At 41.4% G+C, this 11,770-nt stretch overlaps 1 long non-coding RNA gene across 1 annotated transcript in view; it reads right to left on the reverse strand.

The window, feature by feature from the left end:
• Positions 1 to 4,637: 4,637 nt before the first annotated feature.
• Positions 4,638 to 11,770, reverse strand: part of LOC118544947 (uncharacterized) — a 22,956-nt gene continuing 15,823 nt past the window's right edge. Inside the window, exon 3 of the long non-coding RNA XR_013449323.1 lies at positions 4,638 to 6,453. This is a non-coding gene — a long non-coding RNA (uncharacterized LOC118544947). The remainder of the gene's footprint in view (positions 6,454 to 11,770) is intronic.

The raw sequence follows: 11,770 nt of genomic DNA on the forward strand, positions 1-11,770 counted from the left end.
TTGCAGTTAACCTTTTCCATCAGGACGATATGATTATCAACCACTACCGTGTGATTATGAATGAATTTGTCAGCTTTTCCAGTCATATAATACAATGCCCTAAGGAGTCAAGTCCCTAAACTGGCAAGTTTAGACGAATGTGTGAAATGTCTGTGTTGCTTTGAAAGGGCGGATCCTGGTTGAACTCTGCATTTAAGATGTGGGAGGGAGGGGGTAGGTCATGGGAATCAGAAGTAGAAACATAATAGAGGGGGACTTGTATGCCATTCCCAATTTTTGGTGGGAGTGTGAAATGAACTTTTCTGCACCCGTCCATGATCCTTGAGGAGGAGCCCAGAAATGGCCAAGGATTCCTTTGGAGACTGGGGCTTGGGGAGAGGGCTTTCAGTGTGATTAAGACTTTGGTGGCTGTGAGGTGTGTTTTCTTAGGACTTTCAACTCTTATCTTTTGCTTCTGGTTGGTGCAATAAATGCAGACTTAGGGTTGGCTCCTGTTTGGAAATATCTGCTCTCTACTTCCCAAGGGGGAAGTCACGGTGGGGTCCAGAGGCTGCCCCCAGGCTGGGAAAACACCAGGGGGAATTCACTGAGTTTCGAATCAGACTCCAGCACGTGATAAGAATTCTCTGAGTCCCCGATAGCTGCAGGGAGCAGTAACGGTCTCAGGACTTGGAGGTCCGGGATTCCATGTCTCTTGCCCATCAGGCTGATATTAGCACCAGTGATAGGAATGTCTGGAAGACAAATTTCACCTCCTTGAACAATCCTTTTGCTCAGAGTCAGCCCAGAGAAGCAAGTTTCGGGTACCACTCAAGAAATCTGATTTAAAGCGAAGAGTGATGTCTTTAGGGCTGGCCAGCGATTTGACAGCTGCTAACATAACCTTTAACACGTGTATTAAAATGAATACTGAGCTTAGTTCAGTCTGTCATTTCCTCTTAATACTCGAAAAGCCACAGTTTTGTTTGAAAGTTCCCTCAAAAGGCTCTAAGTGGGTGAATTTATTCTTCCGCTTGACTGCACTTGGAACCCTCAAGTAAGAGCCACCTTGAAATTGAAACTGGGAAAATCCCAGGTTTCTCTGGCCAAGAGAAGCAGCAAAGGTATGTTCTGAGGTTTATTAAATAATTACCTAGTTGTTGACATGTTGGGGGAGAGGGAAAAAAAGCTGAGGTGTTGGCAAGTATGAATAGAGGTTAGTAAGGATGTTGGGTCATGTGGCTTATAAATGAGGTAGAACATTTTCATGTTCACTGACCTTTGGCTCAGGCCAAACCAGGGAATGTATTCTTCTCACTCAGTTAGGTCTTCGTGCGGTATATCATTATTTTGACTGTCTAAATGACCACGGTGAAATGTGATCCAGCAAATCCTAAAGATCCATTGGCTGTTGAGAGCAGACACAGCAATGACTTGAAGGGAGGAAAATGGGAAGAAACAAAACTCAGAATTAATTGATCATTTTGACTTCCCATCTGCAGTTGGTCTGAATGGCAGATTGGGACAGGTTTCCTAATAAATTGTTCTGAGACTAACAATTCAGAGCTTCAGGAAGGAAGGATGTTCTCAATTTGATACTTTTGATCGGTATCCCCAAAATTTCAGCCATTTGTGTGTCTCCTTTGTAATTTTCTGTCATGCTATTACTGCAATTTACTTTACACTTTTCAATGACTCGCTGTATGACTTAACTATTTTTATTTTAAGGAGAAACTTCCCCCACTGCTTCTCCTCCTGGACTGTCTAGTGTGGTAAATGGTGTTAGTATCCACTGGGTCACCAAGGGCAGAAACTTGAGAACCATATCCTGGACTGCTCACTCTGCTCCCCACCACACCTCATGTTCTATTAACTTTATCTCCTATGTACAGGGTGAACACACAGTTCACCCAAGCCAAGGTATTTTGGGAAATGAAAGAGACACTATTGGTAATTGTACCTAGAATAAACTGGATCTGTCTGAAGCAAATGGGAATGTGTGGTCAAACCATTTCTATGGTCTTGAATCCTCTTCCTCCTCTCCATTTCCACCATCACTACCTTAGTGCAGGCCTTCATAATCATTTGCTTGGACTAATGCTCACTATTTCCTTGATTTCAGTCTTGGTCCTTTAGAACACATTGCACATACACATTTGATATATCACCCTCTTAAAATCCTTCAGTGGCTCCCCATAACTTCAGGATAAATTTCAAATTCCTTAGTATGGTCTATGAGGCTCTTTACAGATCTGGTTCCTTTTTATTTTTCCTGCCTGTGAACTCATTTATTTATTCATTTGTCAACATTTATTGAGAGTTACTGTGAGTTGGCACAATGTTAGCTTCTGGAATATAACAATAAATAAAATGGGCTTCTGTCCTCAAGGTATTTACAGTGGAATGGTGAAAGAGCCAAGGAAATACTACAGTAAAACATGCTATGGTAAAGCACTGCACTCTCTGATCTCATTACTCTAAGTGTGGTTTGGGGACCAGTAGCATAAGCATCACCCAGAAGCTTGACAGAAATGCAGAATCTTAGGGCCGTGTCCCAAACCCACTAAATCCAAATCTGCATTTTAACAAAATGCCAAAGTGATTGGAATGTACACCAGTTTGCAAAGCGTGGTCTGTGGGACCAGTTGAAGCACCTGGTTTTGATTCCCAGGGACAGTCATGCCTGGAGGGGAACTTGGAGGAGGAGACAGTTTGCTAAATGAAGGCAAGGTGGGAAAAGGCACACAGTGGAGAGATTCACCTGTGCTCTAGCACAGAGGCAAGAGAGAATATGCTGTTTGGTGGGAATTACAAGTTGTTCAGAATTTGGGGAACACAGGTTGCAGGTGGGAGCCTTAGCTAACTCAGAGATACTCTTATTCAAGGAAAAAAATGATCAATTTCAGCACCTCCAGCAAGTTTCTTCTTTGAGCCCATCTAGAAACATAGTGATTTAGAAGAAATACTTTGATTCATAGAGACAGCAGAATAGACGTTACCAGGGGGCTGGGGGCAGAGGAGAATGCGGAGTTACTGTTTAATGGGTACAGAGTTTCTATTTGAAATGAAGAAGAAGTTCTGGAAATGGATAGTGGTGATAAGTGGTACAACATTGTGAATATACTTAATGCCACTGAATTGTACACTTACAAATGGAGAAAGTGGCAATTTTTATGTCATGTATATTTTACCACAATTTTTAAAAAAGCGAGTACTTTGGAGTCAAAGAAGACTTAATTTTCCAGTTCCAGCTTTGCCATACTCTTGCCATGACACCCCAGGCAAATCAGGTAACTTTTTGGGAACTCAATGTCTTCATTTATAAGATGGGACTAATGATGGTACCTGCCTCCTAGACTTGTCCTGAGGATTCATTAGAGCAATGCGTGCAAAGCACTGGGAACTTGTTGGATTATCTTTATGCCCATTCAAGCTTGAAAAGCACATTCTTAGTACAATGCCTGGGATAGCCAGAGCTCTGCATTGATTGCAGTTAGAATTACTCCTTCCTTTCCTCTTTGATGGTTTCCAATTCTGGCTGCACACTAGAACCACCTGGAGAGTGTTATCAAACCCCATTGCCTGGAAATGGGGCAGAAGCATCATTACTCCAGGTGATTCCAATGTGCAGCCAAGGCTGAGAAACTCTGCAATAGCAGGGGGTCACAAACTTGAGTGTGTATCAGGATCACCTGGAAGGTTTGTTAAAATAATTCCTGGGCCCCATCTCCAGAGTTTCAAGTTTAGTAGATACAGACCAGCCCTTCACTTTATTCCATCATCTGTCTACTGGCTCTTTCCTTTTGTTTGCAGTCTGTATTGTTCTACCCACTATCTAACCTCTTCCAGGTCCATTACTCTACTGAAGTTTTTCTTGAAAACATTTGCCAATAACCTTTTTCATGCCAATGGTCTCAATATTCACCAACCCATTCTGGTTTTAGACACAATTCACCATGTCTCAAAATTCTCCTCCTTTGAATTCAGAGCCATACTCTTTGTGTTTTCTTCTTTCCTTCTCCTTCCCCAACTTAGAAGTAGGGATTCCCATGTAAGACTCCCATCACCATATGCTTGGGTCCCTATACTTATCCCTTAAAAAGAAGGCAGTCTTTGATATGGGACAAACGTGGGTTCATACCTTGTACTTGGGCAATTCACTCGAACTCTCAGTGAATTCTCATTTTTCTTTCTGGTGAGTCATGGGTAATGATAATAGCGCCTCTGTAATAATACATTTCTGGCACATAACACCTAACTATTAGTTATTATGGTGTTTCATCTTTAAGAACATGGTAAAATCTTGAAGAGAACTCCAGGAGCGGTGGGAATAACCCATGGGATACAGAGGGCAGAGCCAGGGATTTACCAAATCAGGATTTACTAAGAGGTAAGGAATGGTCCCAACCAAGGAGTTTCCAGGGGGCCTGGGAAGACACGGAAGTGATATATGGGATTTGACAAAAGGAATGACCAAGAAATTCCCTGTGACAACATTAAAATGTGAGCCTATGGTCTTGTCCATGCACAGGAAGGGTGTTATTAATGGTGCTAGGATGGGCTATGGAATGGTCCCAGAGGAAACCCACAAGGGAATTTCAATCCCATCGATGTGGAATTCAGTCCCTTTGGCAAGAAACAAGATGATAAAGAACCTGTTACAATTTGCACCATTTATTATAATTGTGTGCAAAACATGACCGCGGGGTGTTACACAGAGCTCTTGTTACAAGATGAGGTCTCTGAGTGCTGTTCCCGTCGATGATGTTATTCAGCAGGATGGCTCACATGTTGAAATTTGAAACTCCTTGGGTGAAGAATCCCTCTGCAGGCTGTACCAGATGTTGCTTGTGTAGCTCCCCAAGCACAGAGAGATGAGTTAATCCTTGAATTATTCTGAACTTGCATCAAACTCAGAGGCTTTGATCCAATGAGCCATGGCAATAAAAAAACAAGGCTATCAGAAGAGCTGTGGGTGGTAGTCCTGTCTCTGAGAGAGGAACAGGGCCACTGGCTGATGGCTGCATTCCAGAAGGCCTCCAGATGCAGAGAGCCATGAGCAGAGGGCCTCACTTAGTGTGATGTTGTGAAAATCCTGCACTTGAAACACATGTGGTCATAAACAAAAACTTCCTCACCCTTTAAAGACCCTGCCGAAGTATCACCCTCGCCAAGCTGTTTCCCCTGAATGTTCCTCACTGACCCCACTTACCTTCTTTTAGCCTCATCATCCATAGCACACAGCTTGACACTTGGTTATTCTCCAGATACACAGTCTTCCCTCCCCAGTTATATGGTAAGTTCCTAGAGGTCCTAAACCAAGTATATTTTATGTTTCTTTGTATCTCTGAATGCCAGCACTCTAAGAGGCATCATGGTCATCTTTTCATCCCTAAAATCTAGTGCAGTATCCAGCATATAGCAGACACTCAGTAAATGAGTAAATAGGTGCTTATTAAATGAATGGAATTGATTGATAGCTAAGTGGAGTTGGCATGAGAAATAAAAAAGGGAAGATGTCACAGGCATTTCTTGTTTTGTTTGCCCAGCACCTCACCCCACCCCTTTCTTCCAGAACCTTCCTTTCCTTATCCCCATCTTTGTGGTTCCCACAGGATTTGCCATGTTGTTTCATGACTCTCTGGAGTTTACCTGACTCCAACTGCTTCAGTGAATCCTTCCCTGGGATTTTTCAACTTGGAACCAGAAAGAATGTTAAGATAGGTTTTGTTTTTATGTTTTGTTTTTTTTTCCCCTAGTGACCAAAGTTATTAAATGTACTGTTAAGTTAGGGAGTATTGGCTCCCAGGTTTTTCACCACTTGAAGAAAGCTGATCACTAGCTAGAGCGAAGAATGAAACTAATGAAGAGAGCGAATGGAAGCACAGAGACAAAAATAAAAAAGAACCCTGATGGTTTTGAGCTCCTGGTTTCAGTTGTTCCCATGCCCCAGGCACAGTCCTGTCTTTGGGCTTCACAGACATCACATTATCCCTTATAACAAACCCCTCCTTTGCTTAAACGAGTTTGAGTTAGGTCTCTCTGTCACTTGTAACCACATAAGTCCTAACTAATAAAGAAGTCCCTGCTTAGTGGCAGACATTCCATAAAAAAGAATGGATGAATAAAATCACACTAGACCAAATTATGAAGTTTTACAAACAGGAATTTTTCAAAACTTCCTATTCTTATTTGTGGTTCTGATAAATATCTCTTTGATACCCGCCCTCCTGCCACTGCCCCCAGGGGTAGTGCAGTTCTGAGTATAGAGGGGGCACATGGTAGACATGGCAGCTACAGTTTCTGGTAAGTTGATTCTTCATTTTTCATTTTCAATGATTTTTTAATCTGTGTGTGCATTGGTTGAGAATCTCAGATGCTTGGGGCTGCAAGCCAGCTGTGCATGATGGAAGACATTTGTAACAACTCTGTAAAGTGCACATAGAGTGATGGGTTTTGAACAGCAGCTGTGAACTGAACACAAAAGGATGGTCCTCATGAGCAAAGGGAAGGAGTCTTTAAATAGCGCCACGGTAGACAAGATGGTACTAAAGACTTACTGGTGTCCACATTTTCTGAACTTCAAATTTAGCCACATGTCCCAGTGCGTATGAGGGAAATTTATGGGAACAATGGGACAGCTTATTTGATGTTGGGTCACCGGCTCAGTATCTCTGGTTACCATATTTGTAGAACTGCTCTGTAGCATCAGACCTTTCTTTAGACAGGCTGGTCTACTTACTGCCGCCCAAATGGTCACGTGTGTTCTATCCTTAACACATTTTCTCAGAAAACTCCCGGTGCCAGATACCTCTTCCTGCCTTACTTCATTTCCTTTCATTCATATCAAACCCATCCCCCAAGCACAGCTATCTTATCTCCTCCAGAAGCGACTGTTCTATCTAACCATTGGCAAGTGGCGTGAAACCTAGTTGCTATCTCTGATCCGTTCCCTTATACTGTTATTTGAAGCTTTTGGATGTGCTGTTTCCTTTCTGCAACTGAGCTATTAAGTCCTTGGGGATAACAGCAAGACAATATCAATAATCATAACAGCAACAACAATAATAGCAGCAAATATTCCTTGAATACTTGTATGTGCTGGCGCTGTGCTAGCCGTTTTAATCCTCAACACAATCCTGTAAAGGTATTAGTATAATCTGTGTTTTATAGATGGGGAGTCTAAGTCTTATGTTTATTTGTTAAATTGATTTTTAAATAAAAATTATATATATTTACAGTGTATAACATGATTATTTGATACACATGTATATAGTGAAGTGATTACTGCCTTCAAGCTAATTAACATATCTTCTCCTCTCATAGTTACCATTTTTTGTTATTGCTGTGATGCGAGCGCCTGAAATCTACTCTCTCAGCAAATTTCTAGAGTATTAATTATAGTATTATTAAATATAGTCACCATGCTGTACATTAGATCTCTATATGTATTCATCTTATATAACTGCAAATTTGTACCATTTGACCGACATCTTCCCATTTCTTCCACCTCCCATCCCTGGTAACCACCATTCTACTCTTTGTCTCTATGCATTCAATATTTTTATAAGTGACATCATTCAGTTTTTTTTTTTCTTTCTGTGTGTGGCTTATTTCAGTTAGCATAATTTCTTCTGGGTTCATAGATGTTGACATTTACAAGGCTGGACAATATTCCAGTACACACACACACACACACACACGTAACAGTTTCTTAGTCCATTCATCTGTTGATGGACACTTAGATTGTTTCCATATCTTGAGTCTTAAAGATAATAAGTAACTTGTCCAAATATACACAGCCAGAATATGGCAGAACCAGAACTTGACGTCCAAACCTTTGCTCTTAACCAATGTGGTGTGTTATGTTGTCCTTCTTTGCATTGTCCAACTAGCACAAAGCTGTGTGCATAAGTATTTGTTGAATATAGGGGTTCTGTGAATATAGGGTTTTTATGGAACAATAAAGTTCTTCACAAGAGACAGAGAGAAATTGAATTGAAAATACCAGAAGCAAATTCTCTGCAAAGAGTTGGAGCATACTTGAAAGGAGCCTACTTCACTTTCCTAGTACCCTTGGCTAAAGGCAGTGCCATTCCCCATTCCACAAATAAGCATGCTTTATGCAAACAGAAATGCTAAAGATCAACTGTAAGGAGAGGGGCACTCTGGTGAAGAAGCAGCTCTGGGAGTTTGAGAGCCTCCCGATGGATCCTCTTGGGGGCTCTGCTGCCACCCAGTCACTGGCACCTCTCTGGGACTCAGTTTCCAAATTTGTAGAATATTTCATTTAGACTTGTTTATCACTACCCAAGTATGTTTCCTGGAATATTGGCCTTCCAAGAAATTCATAAAAAGTAGTTGTTCTGTCAAGTGCTAATGGGAAATTGCATTTCCCCTTGGGTGACACATAATCCATATGAAAGGATATGAGTAGGTCAGCAGGAAAGAACCTGCTTATTTAATGTTTACTTAATGTTTATTTAACTCAGCATTTCCTGGCCCTCTTTGGTTTCACACAATGGCTGCTAATATCTCAGAGCTAATACTCATACTTAGGTTAAAAAAAAAAAAAACAATTGGCTAAATAGTTTCTAAAGATCCTTCCTAACATTCTATAAATCTCTAAAATAATAATCTTACTTGACTATAAACTGCCCTCAATGAATTAAAGGTCGAGTCACAGTTTCAAGTTTTTGAGATTTCTTTGTCAGAGAAGTTGAAAGGCTATTAAGATGACGTATCCACGTTTAGCCGTTCATGCTGCCCTGTGATTTTCCTGAAGTGGACAATAGGGGGCACTAGGGGACTACAGTAACGGTCACCTCTCCACAAATGCCGCAAGAAAGGGCCACCTGAAGTTGTAGCAACAAGCCCCGATTCCCTTTCCAGCTGAACGGAAAGCTACTGAGAGCCAATTCCTCTCCCTTTGGGGTCTTTCTCTCTCTGTGTCTCTGTCTCTGTCTCTCTCCCCTCTTTGGAGGAAATGTTGGGATTGACTCAGGATAGATAACACTACATGTGTGCCCTTTACCTTTGGAGACAAATCATATAGGCAACTCTTTCCAACCGCTTGTCATTGGTTGTGTTCATTTTGGGGCAGTTGTACTTGACAGTGGAAGTTATTGGACTAAACATAGAGCCTCTGAGTTGAAAAAGGAATTCTTTCCTTTATCAACGCTCTCATTTTAAAATAAAAAATTATATAGGTGAAGAAAAGAATAAACTTTTTTAGGATGTAAGTTCTTTTTAATTTATATTTTCTCTCTAAACTTCGGGTGTAAGGTTTATGCAGTAAGACTTTTTAATGATGTAGTAGACTATAAAAGTCTTGGGGGCAAAATGGAGATACATAACTTTTTCCCACTCATTTTTGTCATTTTCCTGTGAAGTAGAACAAGGCAGGCAGGCCTCCTCAACCCAGGCAAACACAAGAGATTGGAATGACCCATTCTAAGATGATATTGTCGCTTTTCCTCCCTCCTCCATCATTGTTAACTCCCCGCTTCCCCCCATGCTGCTACCAGGAGCCCCCCCACTAAGGAAAGAAATTTTACATAGACTTAAAAAGTGTTTTCTTCAAGAGAAAGTATAAACACGATTTGGGAGTATAGCCTACAGAAAGGAACAGAGGACCGAGAAATCACTTTTCACCCTAAAGAAATTCTCTACATCCCAGCTCAGAGGAATGTTGAGCTTAGAGAAAGTTTTCAGCATTCACCTCATCTCATCCTTAACTTGTGTACTTGAGGGGACCTGAGGTTCCAGGCCATGCAGCAGCCAAAGCCTGCTCTTCCCACGACCTCTTGTTGGACCCCAGTCCCAACATTTTAGAAGATTTCAGGCCCTCATATTTGCAGGCAGCAAGGTGCACAAGCAATGGCCACATGCCACACTGATTCTGTATGCTGGTGGAGCATCTTGGTGGAGCGTCTTGTTTGTGACAATCCCATTCTTGCTCCATGAGAACAGGGGGGCAAATGGCTGTGAGGGGATGCTGCTGGGCCAGCAAGCAAAGCCCAGTTGTCTGTCTGATTTCTGAACCATCTCTGCTATTCACCTCTCTCAGAAAGATGCTGGGAAGAGCTCAGAAGCTAATTAAGCAGTTTAAGCTCTTTGGAAAATTTCTAGTACCTGAGAATTCCAGGAAGTACTGAATCATAAAGCCAAGAAGAGGAAAAGATTCATGAGAAAAGGATGAAATGAATATATATTGAACAACTCCCATATTGTTGCACATATTTTTTTTTCAGCCTCATAGTCACTCTTAGAGGTAGGCATCCTGTGATCCTCTTTTTATAGAGAGGGGAGGAAGAGGATCCAAGTGGTTGAGGCGGTGGGCCCAAATCACTGAACTTATAAGCTAGGATTTGAACTCAGGTCTGTGTTCACTGCTTAGAACCATTACACATTTACTGTTTGCTCTCACCTCACTAGGGTGAGGCTCAGTCCATATCTTCTGTGTGTGAAAGATTTTTTTCCTATACCTCTTTCAAATCTGCACAGATAAAAATATTCTAGAACCACATTTGTGTCTGCCTTTCACAATCATTAGAGTGAGCAAGTCCTTCCTAGCATCTAACTTAAATACCCCCAAATGCAATGAGAACTACTGGCCTTGCCCTCAGGGAACATGGAAAATGGCTACAACGTTCCAGTTAGCAGCAGCTTCCAGTCCTGCTTCCAAATTGCTTCTGTTAAAAGAATCTCCAATTCAAAACACATGCACTGTCGTGGATCCTCACCCCTGCCCCAGATGCTCGATTTTTCTTTGGCCCCTTTTAGGGTGAGCCTGATATATCACTCAGAATCAGGCCCCGTTAACCAGATTACAGTCAAGGTGGATCAAGGCTTTTCCTCTACTCCCATTGCTGAGCTGAGATCTGGTCAGATCCCTTTTTTCAAAGTATGTTCTAGGGCTAACCTTTTTTTTTTTTTTTTTTGTGATCACATACAAGGGCTTATGGCTGCCAGGGACCAGAAAACAAAGTTTCTTACACAGGGAATTTGGGCACTTGTTTTGATTCTTTACAAATAGAAAAATTTAGCCTGGGAGTCCCTTCGCAAAAATTACATGTTCAGGGCATGATAGGAATGTGTAGCATTACAACAACTTGCACTTAAGCTTTGTGGAAAATGAAGGGAATCTGGAGGTTAGAGACCTGGGGGTGAATCCTGTCACAGCCCCTTAGTAGCTATGTGATCTTCGCATGTTAGTAAACTTCTCTAGACTTCCATTTTCTTCTCTGTGGGACACAAGTAATAATACGTAACTCATAGAGATGTTGAAAAGATTCCTACGAAGTGCTCTGCAAACATTTTAAAGATATTATTATTAGCACTATTGCCATTGCTTCAGCACTAAAAATGCCTATGCCTGATTCAAGAGAAGAATAACCTTCAATCTTGCTACTTTGGGACATACCTTTATTCTAGACATTTACTATGTGCCAGGCTTTACATATTTCAAGTCTCATGTGTATTAGCTCATTCTTACCTAGAAGGTAGATGCTATCTTTAGCATTCTTATTTTATAGCTGGGGCAAGGAAGTGAAGCAAATTACCTGCTTCTATGAGCTCATAAGTGATAGAACCTAGGCAGTCTAATTCCAGAATCTAGCTCCTGAGCACTTTATCAGATAGGACTCATTTTGGATATGAGTAGCAGAAACCCAGTGTAACAGTGGCTTAAAATAGATAGAAGTTTGTTTTTATCTTATGTAAGAGTCTAGAGGTTGTTAATTCAAGACCAGATTAAAGGGTTGGCTCCATACACTGCTCAGGGCTCCAG

Source organism: Halichoerus grypus, chromosome 6 (assembly GCF_964656455.1).
Source record: "Halichoerus grypus chromosome 6, mHalGry1.hap1.1, whole genome shotgun sequence".
Taxonomy (NCBI): domain Eukaryota; kingdom Metazoa; phylum Chordata; class Mammalia; order Carnivora; family Phocidae; genus Halichoerus; species Halichoerus grypus.